The 19,094-nt window shown below is 38.1% G+C and overlaps 1 non-coding gene across 1 annotated transcript; it reads right to left on the reverse strand.

The window, feature by feature from the left end:
- Positions 1–13,151: 13,151 nt before the first annotated feature.
- TRNAW-CCA (transfer RNA tryptophan (anticodon CCA)) lies at positions 13,152–13,223 on the reverse strand. Its single transcript has one exon. It is a non-coding gene; the product is annotated as a tRNA-Trp (tRNA).
- Positions 13,224–19,094: the final 5,871 nt, after the last annotated feature.

Consider the following 19,094-nt stretch of genomic DNA (forward strand, 5'->3'; position numbering starts at 1 on the left):
TTCTCACCTCCAGCTCCATTTCTCTGCCAGGCATGCTCCTCTCTCATGAATCCCCGCTCCCTCATTCACTTCCCACAAGTCCCTGCTCAAATGTCACCACTCCAGAAGGCCTTCGCCAAAGACCGTCTAACATGGTGCCCTCTCATCTCAGGCTAGTCATTCCCTACCTCCTTGCATGATTGACTTTTCTTCAAAGCATCTGTCAGAAATGAAAATACATCTGTATGCATTTGCTTGATTACTTTCTGTCTCCTTTACTAGAACAAAAGCTCCTCCAACACTACTCAAAAATTTACTTTGTCCTACTCACTCTACCATCCCTAGTGCTTTGGATGGAATCTGGACATATAAATATTTATATTTAAAATTAATAATTATGCATTTACACATTACTTATTGAGTGAATGAATGATTTACTGATTTCTGTATCTCCCAAAAACAGAACACATTTTTTTTTAAGCTCATGGAATGTGGTACAAAAACTGAATACATATTTTGCCACAGAAGAAATCACAATACCTTACACAAAGTGTAAATAATACAGAAACCATTCACTGGCCATAATACAAGAAAACTAATGGTTAAGTAACAAATGATGCAAAAGGAAAAATCCAGCCACTTTAAAATATTAAACATCAAAAGTTAAGATTGTAATATATCTGGAAAGTAATAACTATAAATGCCCTATACACTGAAACCAATTAAACACAGAAATAGCAAAGCTCTAATAGAACAATAATAGTCTAAAATGTATTTCTAAGCAAGGTGAAGTAAAAACTAACCCAATCATAAAGTTAGAAAAAGAACCAAGAAATTTTAAGAATTGAAGAAAGAAAATAATAAAAATTCAATAGGCAAAAGATAGATTAGGCAAGAAAATATACTCAAGAGCTGACTCTTTCAAAAATCAAAAGAAAAAAATTTAAGTAGGTAAACTAATCAAGATGTTTAAAAGAAAACATAAAATTTTAGGACATAAACACAGAAAATAAATTGAATTAAAGGAGGATATATTGTCTGTACTATGCAATACATTTGAAATGTGGATAAAATTATAGTCCAGATGGTATGAATTTTATCAAACCTTCAAAAAACATAGTTCTGAGGCTAAATATTCCAGAGAAAGAAAAAGAAGGCAAATTTTAAAACTCTTATTACAACGAATAACACAGCTACAAAAGCACAATATAGAGAATAGATAGGTAATTTCTACACATAAATATAATACTGCAGGCTAAGCTAATCATCTGTGTACCATACTGTAGATCAACCTAATTTTCAAATACAATAAAAATTCAAAACACAGTAGGACAAAATACCACATTAACAATAGTAAAAAGGAAGAAAAACTAAAAATAAACTTAATAAGAACCTTACAAGACTAATAAGAAGAAAATTTGATGACAATTCTCCCTCAAATTAACCTATGAAATCAATGTAAACCTATTGATTTGTTTGCAGTGTCTCTTCATAGTGATCAAGATCATCTACAAAAATGCACACACTGGTTTAGCTAGGAAAATTACATGAGAATAGAGCAATGAGGGGAAACTAGTCCCACGAGGTAGTTAACACGCTTTAAAGCAACTGCCATTGAAAATTATTCAGTTTTAGGATAGAAAATATATACAGAGGAAAGAGACAAAATGAAATGTATGAAAATAGAGCTAACTATACTGATTATTTCATTTTTAAATGAAATGATTAATTCATTTTAACATGAAATTACTTCACTAGGGAAATAATAAATTATTCAATAAGTAAGCTATGAATACACTAGCCATTTACAAAACACTAGCCATTTACAAAAAAGAATTAAAATAGTTTCCTGTCTCATTCTTTTCTACAAAATACATTCTACATACTTCGAAGATTTAAAAAGAATTAAAATGTAAAATAACTAAAATAAAATGTGAGTGAATATTTTTATAAACATAGAATGAGAAAAACCTTTCTATCCATCAAACAAAACTCCAGAAACTCAAAAGGAAAAATTTGATAAATGTTGGTATATAAAATTCAGTGTGCAAAAATAATCATTGAAAAATCAAAATGCCAAGAAAAACCAAAAGTATTTTCAGACTATGTGAGAGAATGATGAGTCATTTCCTTAATATATAAAAAAGTTCTGACAAATCATTAAAGAAACATAAGCAATCTATGAGAAAATTAGTCACAAGGACATGAACTAGCATTTCAGAAAAAGAAGAACTTAAATGGGAAACAAACACAGAGAAAGATCCTCAACCTCATTCTTGATTAAAGATATACAAATACAGCAATGGGATACCATTGTTTGCTATCAGATAGTGTGGTAATTTAGTCAGTCAGTCATGTCAGACTCCTTGCGACTCCATGGACTATATAGTCTGCCAAGCTCCTCTGTTCATGGAATTCTCCAGGCAAGAGAATGGAGTGGATAGCCTCTCCCTTTTCCAGGGTATCCTCCCAACCCAGGGATGGAAACTGGATCTCCTGCATTGCAGGCAGATTCTTCACTGTCTGAGCCACCAGTGAAGCCCTGGTAAAGAACCTCGCTGCAAATGCAGCAGACAGAAGAGATGTGGGTTTGATCCCTGGGTCAGGAAGATTCCTTGAGGAGGGCAAGGCAACCCACTTCAGTATTCTTGCCTGGAGAGTCCCATGAACACAGGAGGCTTGCGGGCTAGAGTCCATAGAGTTGCAAAGAGTTGGACACAACTGAAGAAACAGCATACAATGGAATTTACAACTCCATTGAGGGACGTAAGCAGTTCTTTTCACACACATTTAGAGAGAAGACACTGATACACCCTTTTAAGGACAATTTGGAAATATCTGGTAAAATTTAACATATACATGTTCTTCGTTTGGCAAAAGCATCCTACATGAAAGAACTTTTCCCTCCAGTTATACTTGCTTGAGTGTGCAAATGTATATGCAAGGAGATTAACTGTAGCATTGTTTGTTTTAGCATGCATGCACACACACACATAAACATACACACAGGAGGAAAACTTCAGTTCAATTCACTCGCTCAGTCATGTCTGACTCTTTGTGGCCCCATGGATTGCAGCATGCCAGGCCTCCCTATCCATCACCAACTCCCAGAGCTTACTCAAACTCATGTCCATTGAGTCGGTGATGCCACCCAACCATCTCATCCTCTGTCATCCTCTTCTCCTCCCACCTTCAATCTTTCCCAGCATCAGGGTCTTTTCAAAAGAATCAGTTCTTCACATCAGGTAGCCAAAGTATTGGAGTTTCAGTTTCAACATCAGTCCTTGCAATGAATATTCTGAACTGATTTCCTTTAGGATGGACTGGTTGGATCTCCTTGCAGTCCAAGGGACTCTCAAGAGTCTTCTCCAACACCACAGTTCAAAACCATCAATTCTTTGATGCTCAGCTTTCTTTAGAGTCAAACTCTCACATCCATACATGACTACTGGAAAAACCATAACCTTAACTAGATGAACCTTTGTTGGTAGAGTAATGTCTCTGCTTTTTAATATGCTATCTAGGTTGGTCATAACCTTTCTCCCAAGGAGTAAGCATCTTTTAATTTCATGGCTGCAGTCACCATCTGCAATGATTATAGAGCCCAAAAAAATAAAGTCTGTCACTGTTTCTACTATTTCCCCATCTATTTGCCATGAGGTGATGAGACAGGATGCCATGATCTTAGTTTTCTGAAAGTTGAGCTTTAAGCCAACTTTTTCACTCTCTTCTTTCACTTTCATCAAGAGGCTCTTTAGTTCTTCTTCTAAGCAAGGAGGAAAACTTAAATGTGCATTAATAGAGGTTGGCTAAAGACTTCAGGTAAAACACAAAATAGAATGGTGTACCATCCTTGCAAAAAAGGTAAGTCTAATGCACTGATTTGGAAAGGTAAGATACACAAGATATTCAGACAACAGAAAAGGTAATGTATAAAGCAGCATGCATTACTCATTCAACTCATAGTCAGAAGGATTCTGATTCTGATATACAGTTTACATGCTGTATAATATACAGCATTGTATATACACACAGGAAAATGATATTACAGAAGCATTTAAAAGCATATTAATTGAAAGAGTTAATATTTAAACTCCAGGGCATGGGAACAGGATTCAGAAAAAGATCTTTTTAAATTTCATTTATATTTTAATTGGTGGAAAATCACTTTATAATTCTGTGTTGTTTCTGCCATACAACAATGCAAATGGGTCATAATTGTATATACATCCCTCCCTCCTGAGCCGCCTCCCCTCCCCTGGCTCACCCTTCTAGGTCATGACAGAGCGCCAGGCTGGGCTCCCTGTGTGATTTAGCAATTTCCCATATGATGGTGTATATATGCCAATGCCACTTTTTCAATTCATGCCACCCTCAACGTTCCCCGCTGTGTCCACCAGTCTGTTCTCTCCTGGATGATGAGTACCATTTTTCCAGATTTCATTTATGTGAGTTAGCATGCAATACTTGTTTTTCTCTTTTCTCACTCTGTATGAGAGGCCCCAGGTTCATCCACCTAATTACAACTGACTTAAACTTGTTCCTTTTTGTGGCTGACTGTACAAAAAAGATCTTCACGACCCAGATAATCACGATGGTGTGATCGCTCACCTAGAGCCAGACATCCTGGGATGTGAAGTCAAGTGGGCCTTAGAAAGCATCACTACGAACAAAGCTAGTAGAGGTGATGGAATTCCAGTTGAGCTATTTCAAATCCTGAAAGATGATGCTGTGAAAGTGCTGCACTCAATATGCCAGCAAATTTGGAAAACTCAGCAGTGGCCACAGGACTGGAAAAGGTCAGTTTTCATTCCAATCCCAAAGAAAGGAAATCCCAAAGAATGCTCGAACTACTGCACAACTGCACTCATCTCACACGCTAGTAAAGTAATGCTCAAAATTCTCCAAGCCAGGCTTCAGCAATACGTGAACCGTGAACTTCCAGATGTTCAAGCTGCTTTTAGAAAAGGCAGGGGAATCAGAGGTCAAATTGCCAATATCTGCTGGATCACTGAAAAAGCAAGAGAGTCAGAAAAACATCTGTTTCTGCTTTATTGACTATGACAAAGCCTTTGACTGTGTGGATCACAACACACTGTGGAAAATTCTGAAAGAGATGGGAATACCAGACCACCTGACCTGCCTCTTGAGAAACCTATATGCAGGTCAGGAAGCAACAGTTAGAACTGGACATGGAACAACAGACTGGTTCCAAATAGGAAAAGGAGTACGTCAAGGCTGTATATTGTCACCCTGCTTATTTAACTTATATGCAGAGCACATCAATGAGAAATGCTGGGCTGGAAGAAGCACAAGCTGGAATCAAGATTGCCAGGAGAAATATCAATAACCTCAGATATGCAGATGACAGCACCCTTATGGCAGAAAGTGAAGAAGAACTAAAAAGCCTCTTGATGAAAGTGAAAGAGGCGAGTGAAAAGTTGGCTTAAAGCTCAACATTCAGAAAACTAAGATCATGGCATCCTGTCTCATCACCTCATGGCAAATAGATGGGGAAACAATGGAAACAGTGACAGACTTTATTTTTTGAGCTCCAAAATCACTGAAGCCATGAAATTAAAAGACACCTGCACTATGGAAGAAGAGCTATGACAAACCTAGACAACATATTAAAATGTAGAGACATTACTTTGCCAACAAAGTTCCATCTAGTCAAAGCTATGGTTTTTCCAGTAGTCATGTATGGATGTGAGAGTTTGACTCTAAAGAAAGCTGAGCATTGAAGAATTGATGCTTTTGAACTGTGGTGTTGGAGAAGACTCTTGAGGGTCCCTTGGACTACAAGAGATCCAACCATTCCATCCTAAAGCAAATCAGTCCTGAATATTCATTGGAAGGACTGATGTTGAAACTGAAACTCCAATACTTTGGCCCCCTGATGCGAAGAACTGACTCATTTGAAAAGACCCTGATGCTGGGAAAGATTGAGGGCAGGAGGAGAAGGAGACAACAGAGGATGAGACAGTTGGATGGCATCACCTACTCAGTGGACATGAGTTTGAGAAAGCTCTGGGAGCTGGTGATGGACAGGGAGGCCTGGCATGCTGCGATTCATGGGGTCGCAAAGGGTCGGACATGACTGAGCAACTGAACTGAACTGAACTGATAGTTTCCTTCCCTGTGCAAAAACTTTTAAGTTTTATTAGGTCATATTTATTTATTTTTCTTTTTATTTCCATTAAACTAGAGGTCAGAGAGAAACTTCCTGCAATTTATGTCAAAGAGTGTACTGCCTATGTTTCCTGCTAAGAACTTCATAGTTTCTGGCCTTACATTTAAGGCTTTAATCCATTTTGAGTTTATTTTTGTGTATGGTGTTTGGAAGTGTTCTAATTTCATTCTTTCACATGCAGCTGTCCAGTTTTCCCAGCAACACTTACTGAAGAGGGTCTCTTTCCATTGTATATTCTTGCCTCCTTTATCAAAGATAAGTTGCCCATATGTGTATAGGTTTATCTCTGGGCTTTCTATCTTGTTCTATTGGTCTATATTTCTGTTTTTGTGTCAGTACCACACTGTCTTGATGACTGTAGCTTTCTAGTATAATTTTAAGTCAGAGAGGTTGATTCCACCAGTTCTATTTTTCTTTCTCAAGATTGTTTTGGCTATTCGGGGTTTTATGTGTTTCCACAAAAACTGTGAAAAGTTTTGTTCTAGTTCTGTGAAAAATGCCATTGGTAATTTGATAGGGATTGCATTTAATCTGTAGATTGCTTTGATTAGTGTAGTCATTTTGACAGTATTCATTCTTCCAGTCCGAGAACTTGCTACATACCTCTCTGTTTGTGTCATTGATTTCTTTCATCGGTGTCTTACAGTTTTCTGCATACAGGTCTTTTGTCTCTTTAGGTAGGTTTATTCCTGGGTATTTTATTCTTTTTGCAAGGGTGAATGGGATTGTTTCCTTAATTTCTCTGAGAAAGAGATATCTTTGCTTTCCATTTTAAACTTATTATGCACTATTTGAATTTTTATTATGTGCAAGATTTACTTCTTTATAATCATGAAACAAATATAAATAACAAAAACACTTTTTAATTAACCCAATTCCAAAAGGTATGGCCTCAAAAATCAAATAATGTTTTATTACTCTAGTTATTTAAATTAATTTCTTTTTCCTTCCAATTATTTTGAGAGAAAAATAATTTATATTGTCAGAACAAACACAGGAAGACTATTAAGACTACAATTAAAATGTTTTGTTAATTCTCAGTTTATTCAAAAAATTATTTCAAATATCGCATGTGCCAATTAAAGAGTTTCTATCATCAGGGTAATACTTGGATTCAAGTCCTAATTTCCCTTTCAACTTTCTATGCCTGCAGGTGAGTCAAATTTTCAGTCATTGTATTTGTCTTTATAATATAACCATATGCAGAATACCTCAGAAGTCCATGAAGCATATTTACACTTTTCAAAACACTTTGAGTCCTTAAAAAAAAACACACAAAAAACTGATGTGTAACAACTCTGCAAGAGGACTACTAATACTCTCTCCACCTTTTAATAAATTATTTGGAATGTTTTCTTTACCACAGTACAACCTACCTTACCAATAAGGCTACTTTCTCTTTTCCTCTTTCCACAGGTTCTTATAACGCCTTTTTATGTTGCCAAACTCCCGCTGATTCTAATCAGGACAGCGTTTAGTTTTAGTAGCTTGTTACTGATAATATTTCTCAGACATTGCTTTTTCAGTTTGAAGCCATTTCTTCCATCTCCTGCTAGTGATGCTAAATTATGCCCCAGGGATATGTTTCTAATAATGCCTCATTCTTCTTTCCCAAACATCTATAACACTTGCAATGCAATAGCAATTTTCAAACAATAAAAAGTAAATACGAGGAATTCAACTCATCCTTGGTTTGCAGAGAACTTTGGCTGAATGGGAGTTATTGCAAAATGTATTCCCTCTAGGAAGCAGCTTCAGTTTATAGCTAACATCCCCTTATAATCATGCATTGTTTTAACACCAAAAATACTCAAGAACTCTAACTATAAAACAGAGCCATCTCTCCATAAATTTCAGGTCAATGTTTCATTTCATCAGAAGCTTTTGGTTTCAAATGGTCAATAAGTGTTAATAAATCTCAACATGTGGATTGTTCTATTATTCTGATAGAGGTATTTGGTTCCAATGTGAAAATCTGCCCCAACCCGATCTTCATACTTCCTTTGATGAGCTGTTCTAAAATCCCACTGATTCCAAACACATGTCTCTTTATTGAACAGATGTGTATCAGTGGGAATTAGGCAGACTTTCTGAGACCTATTATCAGGAATAAATTTTTCTCTAGGAAACATCACAGCAGGAACACTTCTATTCCAGGAAAAATTTTCCCACATATGAATCTTTGTAACTGCCTGTAGGGGAGAAGATTGTTTCAATTGGTGAAACTTGGACAAAGGAATTGTCTAGAACAAAGGGAAACTATGACCACATCCTCACCACAGCAGGCAATTTAGAAAAATTTAATGGAAAGACTGGAAACAGATACAAAGAAGAAATTTCCAAGGTGAGCCATCTGGGATTCCTGCAAAGCACACAAGATTGAAGAAGACATCTAACTCCCTTCCTTTGTGAGTTGATGACAGTGATAAAGGAAGTGTTTCAGGAATATCCTGTCTTGCTTAAATTGCAAGCCAGACTGAAGTGGGATGTTGTAGGACTCCATGCCTGTGTTCCCAGTGAACCAGGAGCCAGCAATGATGGCCTTGACCAGATGCAGGCAGAGGCAAGTTAGAAAAGCAGCGGAGGGATGGGGAAGAACCACACCAAAAGTGGAGATGAAGCCCAGTAAAGTTTTCTTCCATCTGTGGAATGCCTCCTATTTCACAAGCGCTTTCCTGCTTATCTTCTCACAACAACCTTATGTGGTGTTAGAACAGGAATAATGCCCTTTCTGTCAAGAGGAACCTAAGACGAACCTAAGACTTACCCAGAAAGTCTAACTTCCATGTTACAATTATTGGACCTAATCTTGGGGTGGAGGCAGGGTGGAATTTAAAAACCAAATTAAACATAGCTCTTACACGACTGAGAGGCTGAACTGACTGAACTGACTTACTGTTCTTACAACCAAATCTTGTGCTATGCAGATACACTGCAATGCAACAAACCGCTGGGAGCACAGCAGGTGCTTAATAAATGATTCAATGAATGCTGAATAAATAAATGAATGAGTGAATGAATAAATTAATGAATGAATTCATGTTCAGTTTTTTATAACTGGATTTTTTTAAGCTTCATTTTTCACAACTTTCTGCCCCAATTCTCCGTAAGACTTTTGAAGGGATGAATTATGTCCTTGTTGCCTTTGTAGTTCCCGTGGAAACGCAGGATCCAACTCAACTCATGGTCTTCTCTGGTCTGGCCTACGCAGTGAGCAATCAAAGCTGGGGACTGAGAACCTCAGTTCACAGCACGTGATCATCGCAAGTCCACACACATCCCTGATCACATTACTCTCTTTATTTATATGTTTGAAAGTGAAAGGGAAGTCGTTCAGTCATGTCCAACTCTTTGCGACCCCATGGACTGTAGCCCACCAGGCTCCTCCGTCCATGGGATTCTCCAGGCAAGAATACTGGAGGGGATCCTGGATTATCCAGGTAGAACCAATAAGTGAAGTGAAGTGAAGTCACTCAGTCGTGTCCGACTCTTTGCGACCCCGTGGACTGTAGCCCACCAGGCTCCTCCGTCCATGGGATTCTCCAGGCAAGAATACTGGAGTGGGTTGCCATTTCCTTCTCCAGGGGATCTTCCCAACCCAGGGATTGAACTCAGCTCTCCCGCATTGTAGACAGATGCTTTAACCTCTGAGCCACCAGGGAAGCCTATTTATATGTTCAAGTATCCCTAAACTACATGTATTAATTTTATGGCTATATATTTGTACTAATAAATGAGATGTCATGCTACATACCTCATTCTGTTTTACAGCCTTTTTTTTCTGTTTTACATCTTTACTTAACATGTTTAGAGTATACAGTTCATTGCCATAGCTAAAATGTGTGTTTTTAATCATTTATATTTAAACATATATAAAACATTTTTGTGACCTCATGGACTATACAGTCCATGGAATTCTCCAGGTCAAAATACTGGAGTGAATAGCCTTTCCCTTCTCCAGGGGATCTTCCTGACCCAGGAATCGAACTGGGGTCTCCTGCACGGCAGGCAGATTCTTTACCAACTGAGATATCAGAGAAGCCCATATATATTTAAACATATTTACTTATACATGATAGACATTTAATTTGTTTCCAGTCTTTGCTACACCAACAATACTGTGATGACTGTCCTCATATAGATCTATTTCTATACATGCACAACTCGTTTTTGTTATTTGAATTAATTTCAAATAATTAAATAAAAATAATAACTTTCACACAGAAATCTATATTTTCACCTTATTTGGAAAAACTGAAAAATTTGAAAACTGTGAACTTTTATTCCCTCCGAGAAATATTGGCCGGCACTGAGCAGGAGCTATGTGTTGGGGCAGGCACTCTCCAGGTTTCCACCTGCCACCACTCCATGTGGCCTCCAACACCCCTTCCCTTCTCTATGTTATTTTCCTACTGCTGATACAGCAGATTACCACAAGCTTAGTGGCTTAAAACAACACAAACTTCTTATCTCAGGGTTCTAGAGGTCAGAAGTCTAAAATGGGCCTCATTGGGTTAAAAACAAGGTGTCAGAAGGCTGTATTCCTTTCTGAAGGCTGTAGAAAAGAATCTGTCTTCCTGTCTTTTCCAGCTTCTACAGTCTTTCTGCATTCCTTGTCTATTGTTCGTTCACTTTCCATCTTTAGAACTAGCAATGTCTTTCTAATATTGCACCTTTTTAAAAAAGAATTTTGACTGCACTGGGTCTTTGTTGATGTGCATGGGCTTCCTCTAGTCATGGCGCACAGCCTCAGTTGCCCCGTGGCATGCAGGATCCTAGTTCCCCAAACAAGAGCTGAACCCGTGTCCCCCTTACTGGAAGGTGGATTCTTAACCACTGAACCACCAGTAAGTCCCTTATATTGCATCATTTTGACACTAACTTTTCTGCCTCCCTCTTCCATGTGTTAAGATGCCTTGTGATTACACTGGACCCATCCAGGTAATTCAGGATAATCTCATCACTATTTTAAAGTCAGCTGATTAGCAAACTTAATTCCATCTGAAACCTTAATTCCCTCTTGCTAGATAATAATGGTATATAACAATATATTCACAGATTCCTGGGATTAAGACATGGACAATGGGCTTGGGGGTGGGGATACATTATTCTGCCTACCACACTTGGCAAACCCATGCAGGTCAAGTGAATTGATTTCTGTCCTATGACATCTAACTATTGACACACAATAACAGACAACAACTAACTCTGAATTGAATTTATTAACAAATCATATTGCTATTTTAGACACACTAATCACAAGATTATTCAATATCAAACAATGAGTTTGTTCTTTACATCCTTTTATCAGCAGCCATGTAACTGGCATGAATCTCAGTCTGCACAGCATAGAACCAATTTAATTCTTATCCTGTCTGATATTCTCTTAGCCATAGAGCAAAATATTATGTATTAAAGCAATATCGTTAAGACATCTGCAATAATATGGCTAATAACCTGTGGCTATTTCTGTTTTCTTAACCAAACTGAACTTCTCTTTCAGTGATTGCTTCAGTCATTCTCACAATTAGAGAGAAAATATCAAACAATCTTTACCTACTCATTTGCAATGGAAACACAGCTTTAAGACGTCCAGGGGAGGAACTGGACCAGAAGAATGCTAGGTTCCTTCAAGTTCTAACTTTCCATGATTCTACAGAAGCTTAAAGGATGATTGAGGAGGACTACCTGTTTGGTGTTCTCTGCTCTTGTGTGTCTACCTCTCTTATCAGAGAATTATTCCACACTTTAATTCATTGAGAAATAAGAAATGCGTCCAGGAATCTGGAAAGGAGACCAGACCCAGGAGATGCAGACTCAAGTTGTTACCCTGAGATGGGACCAACCTAGCCTCACCTCCCACTCTGCCCTCTCCGGATCATTTTAACTCTCTCAACATCCCCCTACCAGTCATCTTTTTTTCAACAACCTCCCTGTTATGTGGGATCAATTCAAACACCCATACGCCTGGCTCTACTCCTTGGCTGCTGAAATCCTCTAGGAGAAATTAATGAATCCTACAGATTCCTTTTTCTATAGATTTTTGTCTTCAATATCAGTGATATCTACAGTGACCAATGGTTCTGGCTTGTCTCAAACTGAAGGAGTTCCTGGGATGTGAAACCTAAAAATTGGAACAGTTTTTAGCTTACTGGGACAACTTAGCTGCATCCTTAACAAGTCTCAGTAATCCTTTTCATGACCCAATTCAGTTTTTCTCCCAATCCCACACAGTCACACCCCTCCTCTCTCTTACACTCCCCAAAGCACATGACTTTTCCTCTTTACCAAGCAGACTGAGAGCATCATTTGAGAAGGAAAGGATACATGTAGGAATGTGACAGCAAAGATTCTCTCCTTGACCAAATACACTCCAGCTATTCTGAGGTCTTTTTCACCTAGGCCCTGACTTTGGGTCTTATGTTTGTCTCTGCATTGTGCAACTTTAGCAAAAATCCTGCTAAATCTGTTTAAGCCAGAATGTCCCATTCTCAGTAACTAAACACCTTTACTATCTGATCGTTTTCCATGTGATGTCTGATCACCCTGGCCTGCCTTCAGCAAGAATCCCCCCTTACTCCTGATGTTTTCTCTTTTACTGAATTTTCATTCATTAACCCTCCTGCTTGGCCATAAAGTCCCACTTACTCATGCTGCACCTGGGGTTAAACCTAATCTCTCTCTCTCCCCAACTGCAAACCCCATTGCAGTGGTCCCTACACCTACCGCAGGAGTTCCATCTTGAGTAGCCTTTCCTACCATCTTCAACAAGTACTATGAATAATTTTATCTTTAACAGCATCAATAGGAAAAGGCCAGATGACTGCCTGAAATGAACCTGAACAAGTAAGTGTGAAGTTGCTCAGTCATGTCCAACTCTTTGTGGCCCCATGGACTGTAGCCTACCAGGCTCCTCCATCCATGGGAATTTCCAGGCAAGAATACTGGAGAGGGTTGCCATTTCCTTCTCCAGGAGATCTTCCCAACCCAGGGATTGAACCCAGGTCTCCTGCATTGGAGGCAGACGCTTTACCGTCTGAGCCACCAGGGAAGTCCCCTGAACAAGTAAAACTGAGCTTAATGAACTCATCACAGTCTAGAAACTGGCCTCTAACTTGCAAGAACAAGGGGAGATCTATTGTTTTATTAGTGCACTGAAGTAGGTCGAACTCAGAGGGGTTAATCAAGTTCTCACCAACTACTATTATACACCAGAATGATGATATATTCATTTAAGAGAGGCCCAACCATCAGGCAGAAACACTTATGTAGCATGCCAACACAATCTCTTTTTGTGATCACGTGACATGAAGAACCAAATTATCATCAGAAGACCACTTTATCAATGTTCAACTTTAAAACAGGTATCAAGCAGAGTCTCTGATCCGTCAGTCTGAGTGTTGAATATCCTTGAGTAAACATGTAAGTGGGAAGCTAAACGATCAAAAGATTACTCTTGTGAATATTGACCAGAACAAAGGAATGTGAAGAATCTTAAAAAAGCAAAGGTAATGTGAAGCACTGACTCTCACACAAGAGGGATGTCACCTAAAAGACCACGCAACACAGATCCAGAGGCATGCCATTCACATATTAGAACACAATTCACATGACCACTTGTCATAGCCCTGGCAGGATACTAAATAGAATCTTTACCTTGTTTTTGCATTCACAGTTTACACTAGAGAATGTCCCATATCAATGCTGAAGAATGACATCATTCTTTTGTAGGGTTGCATAGATGGCACCAGTGGTAAAGACCCCACCTGCCAACGCAGGAGACCTAAGAGAGGGGAGCTGGATCCTTGGGTTGGGAAGACCCCCTGGAGGAGGAATGGCAACCCACTTCAGTATTCTTGCCTGGAGAATGGACATAGCAGCCTGGCGGGCTAGCGTTTATGGGGTCACAAAGAGTCAGACATGACTGAAGCAACTTAGCATGCACGCATACACTCCTTGCTTTATGTTCCTTGGTTTGTTTAAGCTTCCAATTCAGAAGGCCTGGAGACTCTTAATCTAAACTCACCTTGTTTACTCTAGTATCTTGACCAATTTGTTAATTCTTCTTTCTCCTCTATTTCGTTTAGACACACCACTCACACCTTCCCTATGACTGACGTATGTGTTCAAGTCTTCTCCTTGATCTTTTAAGCCTTTCTCTCACTAAAATAAAATCTCCCTTTTCTTTCACAATCAAGATGCTAGAAAGGATAGTCTTTACTTAGACTCCCTTTCTCCACCCATTCACTATTCAATCCATTGTAGTTGGGCCTCCGCCCTCATCATTATACTGAGAATAAGCCAGATACAATCACCAGTGTCCCAGTATTTGCCCCAAGCAATTTAATCTTTTTGTTTTGCTTTTTGGTCATTTGGCGCAGCTTATGGGGTCTTAGTTCCCCAACTATGGACTGAATCCTGAACCCACGGCAATGAAAGAATGGAGTGGTAACCACTGGGCTGCCAGAGAATTCCCCCAAACAATTTAATCTTAAAATCCAACTTATTTGGCCTCCTTATTGACCATGACCCACTTGGAATTCTTTCCCAAACTAGATTTGATAACAGTGCTCAGTCCTGGATCTCCTTGGACCTAGCTCTTTTTCCTTTCTCAGTCTCTTTTGCTAGTTTCTCATCTTTTCCAGGCTGTTGTAAGCCAGGATTCTGGCTTTGACCTTCTTTTCACTTTATTCTACACCCTCTTTAGATTGTCTCAGGCTTTCAACATTCTAAATATCCATATTTCTAGCCAATGTCTCTCTGAGTTCCACCCTGTGACCCCACCTTTCAGGCACTTCCATCTGGATGTCTCACAGCTACCTGAAACTCAACACTCAAACTCAAAACTCAACTAAATTTTTCAATATTTGCTTCTTAATGCCACTGTATCTGTTTTCCCTCTTTCTCCTTTGTCTTTCATAAGTATTCAGAGACCTACAGTATCCTCAGCACCATCAAATGTATCTTTTTGTTAGGCTTGTCACATATATTTCCAGGATTCAAAACTCTGCTGCAATATCAAATAGCATTTGATGGACAGAATGAAGATGAAGCTATGTTGGTTTTCTCTTCTGGAACCTGCCAACATGCGGCTCCTGAGAAATTTTCACAGATCCTTTCCTGGACAAACGTTGGGAGTTCAAATTCTCCCATTTTGACCTTTTCTCCCGTGTACCCTCGTCGCAGCATTTAGTCAGACAGTCACTCACTTCTCAGATTTCTCAGGTGGGAGTCAGAAATTGACCTAACATGTCATTCAAATCCATAGAGGTATTACTAAATTATGTGAGGTGAGGAAAGCTCCGTGTACACCACATTCATTTCCTTGGAGGGGAAGAAGGGAGACTCACAATAAATGAAGAACTTGCACCTAAAATCCCTGCTAAAATTCAAATCATGATCCTTTCATACTCTTGATGCTATAGGAGAATTAAGACAAATGTAACTGTCTTTTAATAATCTCCTTAAATTTTAGCTTCTTGTGTGATAGGCCTCTGTTATCTTGTACCTTGTTACCTCAACCAAAGCCTCTATTTTACCATCTCATTATATGATCATACCCTTTGACTAAAAACTCTACACTAAGAAATCAACCATAGAAAAGCACTCCAAATACCAGAAAAAGCCACATTCACAGAGATTTCTGTTTCTGTTCTACTAAAATAGTGAAAAATTGTAAACTTTTCACTTGAAAAGTAAAAAAGCTTTTGATTGAAAAATTTTAATATTCAACAATATGATAATGGCTAAGTAAGTCAGGAAACACCCACTCAAAAGAACTCTCATACTCATTAATAGCTGTAATTTGATTAACATGAGACATTCTTAGGTCAGAATGTTCAGCTGAAAAAAAAAAATGTCCAAAATGGAACATATGGATGAACAACTGTATATAAAAAAAGTCTCTGCACAGAAAAAAAATTTGTAAATATAATTAAAATATCAATAACTTTATTCCTATGAAGAGATTTTTTAGTAATTTAGTTTTTTTCTTCAAATCAAGTTTTCTATAATGAACATTTGTTACTTTCATGAGGAAAAAAATAAAGCAACTTTTTCAATGTGTATTCATAAAATCCCAGTCTGCACAATAAATAGATTAACTTCGGTAGTAGTCTTGAGACCACTGTCTTTGAACCAAAGAACCATACTGGAGTAGATGGAAACTTCTGAACTGAGTCATCTTTCTTCTTTCTCCAAATAACAAAATAAACTGGCCACCAAGTGTTTTAATAGTATGTACAAAAACCTAACATCTGGCAGTAAGACACTGAGCTTTTCATCTCACCGTCCAGAAAGGATGCTTGAGGAATAACTGAAAAATATCAGAGACTGAATAATTATCCAATATTTTCTTAATCATACCAGGTAGTTCTCTAAAGACTGGAAAAATACTGAAATTTTTATTTTTTAATCAGTACACCAAGTAAGAAAATACAACTCTGAAATATAGTGAAGCTACAGCAATTAACCTACCCATGTTTACTACTTTGCGGAATTAGCTTACCTGCCAACCTCAATCTGCCAGGATTCTCCTAATTTTTTAAGTGTGAATTGTGGCAATTCTGCCACAGAAGCTATTGGACAGTCTGTCAAGAAATAACTGCTACTGTCCATTACATTTTGTCTTTCCTAATGGAGTTATTGAGGAATATTTCAGGTTTTTAACATTTTTAAATTGACATGTTTATTGATTCTTGCTCTCTTTATGTGCATTATACACACTGCTGCCATTGCATATCAAAATGCTAAACGTTACAACTCAAAACTCACCATCACAGTAGGTAACTTCCTTAGGTTATTAGCAAATGTCACCAATGCAACTGAATAGCAAGTATTAAAATAAAATGTCTCTAGATCTTCTTGATAATCTAAGACTATAATTAAATGCATTAGTAATACTTTCTGACAATGAAGCCCTTAATTTTTTTAATCCAAAGTAACCTTTTCTACAATTTCTTAGCAAAAGTGGAAAGAAACCGCAATTAGACTATCAGGACCATGTTATCATCATCATCTTCTTTTAATCCAAAACAGTGGGTGATATAAGAGGGAAAGTTCTAAAGTTCTTTAATTGAAACTAATTCCTATCAACCTCCAGCAACTTTAGCAAAGCTCAAAATAGTAGATAATAGGATGATTAAAGCTTTAATCCCCTGACAAAAGGATGTTGAGCCTGCTACTATTGCTCATTCCCTTCTCAGAATTTATTTTTGTTTTCCTTGATTCTCAACAGTTGCTTTTAAATGGGAGAATCATGGCTATCCCAGCAATGTGCTACTTAACAACAAGAGGAAATACAGTTCAGGAACAAAGCTGAAAGGGCAGGGATTCTATTAGAATCTGAAAACGGTTCCCTTCATCTTCATGCTGCTGTGGTATTTGTGCGATCAGTCGCTTCAGTTGTGTCTGACTCTTTGCGACCCTATTGACTGTAGCCCACCAGAGTCCTCTGTCCATGGGATTCTCCAGGCAAGAACACTGGAGTGGGCTGTCATTCCCTCCTCCAGGGCAGCTTCCCGACCCAGGGATCGAACCTGCATCTCCTGCACTGCAAGCGGATTCTTTACCCACTGAGCCACCTAGGAGTGGTATTTAATTTGTATTAAATGCCCCATCACTTAGTGACTTTCTCTGCTTCTGCAGTCTTTATCAGCATCCAAGTGCATATATTATGTGCCTAACATACTAGCCAAGAAATGTAGGATGTCCTTGCCCTCATGGAGTTTATAATGCCAAGTTGAGATATATGACTACTTAATATATATTTATGAAAGATTAGAAAGTATATGACTCAAACTGATCCTACGAGTGTGGGGTAGATTATTAATAAGACAGAAATTCAGAGAAGCAAAAGTTAATGGGGTTCTTGAGTGATCTCAGAAAAGCTGCTCAGAGAATGTTGAATAGGACAGCCTTGAAAGACAACTTGAGTTTGAATGAGTGGGAAGAAAGGGTCTGTGCTAATCTCTTGTAAGATCTATCACTCATCTCACTTTGTCTTTTCTTGTTTTCTACTTGTGTGATTATCCGTAAATTTTTTAGATAAAAGAGACCTCAGTAAGGAAAATAAATACTGGAAAAAACCTTGGGGAACTCATAATCTTAACTCTTCTTTTCTTACATGATGTGGAATTTGAGGAATTGGCCTGGGTCAAGAAAAAAGAAATTTTGGCAGATGGTCAGTGGGTCAAAGGAGATGCTAAAGAAGCATATTTGTGACCAGTTGATGGTGACAAGTGTTTCTGTTTAACGTTTCAGTCTTTACAAAGGACTTAATAAATCTCCACATCCTACTCTTCAACACCAGTCTTAAGATAAGTAACAGCCAGCTCTAACATTCCAGCCAGGTCCACAGCCTTATTTATATTAGACATATGACAGGCAAGCTAGCCCAGTTACTAGTACAGGTTAAAAATATTTTTCAATAGGTTCTTAGGGGCCAGAGGCTACAGAGCAATTGAAAAATATGAAATAAATATGCCAGTAAAAACTTCTAAATATAGTACGTCACCTTCTCAAACCACCATAGAAAATAGCATCTTAGAGCATGCTTTGGATTTTGCTTTGTTTTGAAGTTTAAAATGTTGTTCTTAAGGATTTTGCTCCTCTGATTTGATCCAACACTTCATATGAAAATAAATTTCTAACCTGGAAAAACAATAGCCCTAGTTTAATCTCAAACAATTTGGTTCCCAGAATTTATATGATGGAGCTTCCATCTCTGTTCCCCAAACTGTAGCCTGAGACTAGTCAGTTCTTCGCAAGCCACTTGATTTTCTCAGAATGTCTCTAAAAGTTCCCACCACCACACCCAAAACAAAACAACTTTGAAATTCTATTCATGCTTTCTCTTGCCCTTGGAATTGTTCATGGCAAATTGATTTCTCTATTTATTACTAAGAAGTGAAACAAAAGAATT

The sequence above is a fragment of the Muntiacus reevesi genome, chromosome 21 (assembly GCF_963930625.1).
Source record: "Muntiacus reevesi chromosome 21, mMunRee1.1, whole genome shotgun sequence".
Classification (NCBI taxonomy): Eukaryota; Metazoa; Chordata; class Mammalia; order Artiodactyla; family Cervidae; genus Muntiacus; species Muntiacus reevesi.